The sequence below is a fragment of the Microtus ochrogaster genome, chromosome 8 (genome assembly GCF_000317375.1).
Source record: "Microtus ochrogaster isolate Prairie Vole_2 chromosome 8, MicOch1.0, whole genome shotgun sequence".
NCBI classification, from domain to species: Eukaryota; Metazoa; Chordata; class Mammalia; order Rodentia; family Cricetidae; genus Microtus; species Microtus ochrogaster.
The window spans coordinates 68,345,403-68,347,432 of record NC_022015.1 but is presented as its reverse complement, the minus strand read 5'-3'; positions in this window follow the sequence as shown (position 1 = coordinate 68,347,432).

Sequence of the window (2,030 nt, the reverse complement as noted above, 5' to 3'; positions counted from 1 at the left end):
AGAGCTAGCCAATAAGAGGCTGGAACTATTGGGGCCAGGCAGTGTTTAAAAGAATACAGTTTCCGTGTAATTATTTCGGGGCATAAGCTAAACTGGCAGTGTGGGCGGCTGGGTGCCTGGGGACGCAGCCCAGCCGCTCTTATTTCAACAGGGGTTAGTAAGCACACGTCACCACACCTAGCACCTTACGTGGGTTCTAGGGTCTTCAGATTTGTGAGGCTAGCATGTGATCAACTGAGTCACCTCTGCAGTCCCTAAACTTACTCTTTCCTCTAGTCTTGTTCGTGATTGATATTTAGTCCACTTGCGTACGCCAATATTTTCTTCGTACAACTTATCTATCATATTAATATATTTCAGGTTTTGCGATTATAATAAAGTTACCGCTGAGCTCAATATTATAAAATAAATTCTGTGCTTATGAATCCTGTGTGGGTCAGATTCATACAAAGCATAGAGACAGTTCATCTCTGCTCTATGGTGTTTGGATCCTTATTTGGAAGATTGAGAGCCTGTATTTTGGACTCACTTGAGATCCTATCACTCAGAAATCTGGCGGTGAACATTGGTTGGGAGATTCATTCTCTTTCCCTAAGGGTCTCCCCAGGTGACTTCTGTTTGTAGATTATTTTGGGCTTCCTTAGAACATGGTGGTTGGTTTCCAGAATAAACTTCCCAGTAAGAGAAAGAGTTAGACAGAAGCAGTATTTTGGAACCCCCCAGAAGTCACATGACACCACTTCTGTGAGCTTTGCATGAGAGAGCTGGTATTAACTACCCCCCTCTCCAAAGGGAAGAAATGACTGCTAATCCGCAGAGCTACTTTAAACCAGGTGTCAACAGCTGCTTTCCTCGGACTGGGACTCAGATCGGAGCATAGCTCAGCTCTCTTCAGAGAAGCTGCTTCTTGCAGTAGATGGCAATCAACACAAAGACTTACAACTGGACAATGTGTACGGAATGAGGGACTTTGGAGCACTCAGCCCTAAATGGGATGTCTTTATCAAACTGCTCCCTGAAGTGTTAGGGATCTATGTGGAAGAGGAAGAGGAAACACTGTAAGAGCCAGAGGTGGTGGTGACGCCAAAGAAACAACATCATCCAGAGAAAAAAGGAGTGATACACATAGGAACTCACAGAGCCTGTGACAGCACTCACAAGACCTGCACAAGTTCAAACCAAACAAAAAGTCAAAAAGAAGAGGGGGTGATCACAAAGTTCTATCCTTGAATCAAGAAGTCATTTGCAATTGGTATCTGGTGAAAAAGGAAAAATCAGTTCTTGTCAGTGTGGTGCCACTGTGAGTATCAACCACTCTCCAGGACAGGCCATTCACAGGAGGAGTTGGCCAACACAAAACAGATTCCATAGTTTTGTTGTGTGTGTTTTGTTTTTGCTTTGTCTTATTGGGATTTTTTTTTTGTTTGATGTCCTTTTTTTTTATTTTTCTTTTCTTTTTTGAGAGAGAAAAAGAGGATGAAGTTGAGTAGGTAGCAAGGTGGGGAGTTTCTGGAAGGAACTGGAGAAGGGCAAATATGATTAAAATATATTCTGTGGAAATTTTTTAATAAATTAAAAATTTAGAAGAAATCTTTTATAAGCAGTATTTCCTTAAACAACACACGATCCTGTTGCTCAGATATCATTCTTTTCCTTTCCAGAGGCCTCCTGTCAGTGATTCAGTTTTGAATATTTGAAATGACTTAAAATAAACTGTTTCATCATTTGACTTGAAAGGCTCGTGGACTATAGGATTTTGGATTTGGCTGGTATGTTGATTCTTTCTTTGCTTTCTATTCTCTCATGAATAAACTGGGTGAAGGTGTCACATACCTCAATCCCAGCATTTGGAGGCAGATGCAGTTGGATCTCTGTGGGTTCAAAGCCTGCCTGGTTTACAGAGCAAATTCCAGGACAGCGAGGACACAGAGAAACCTAGTCTCAAAATATGGGGAGGAGGAAAAAATAAAAGGAATAGTGACAGCAGACTCCTGCCAGGCTTGCTCAGAGAATTCCATGAGTTTTATACA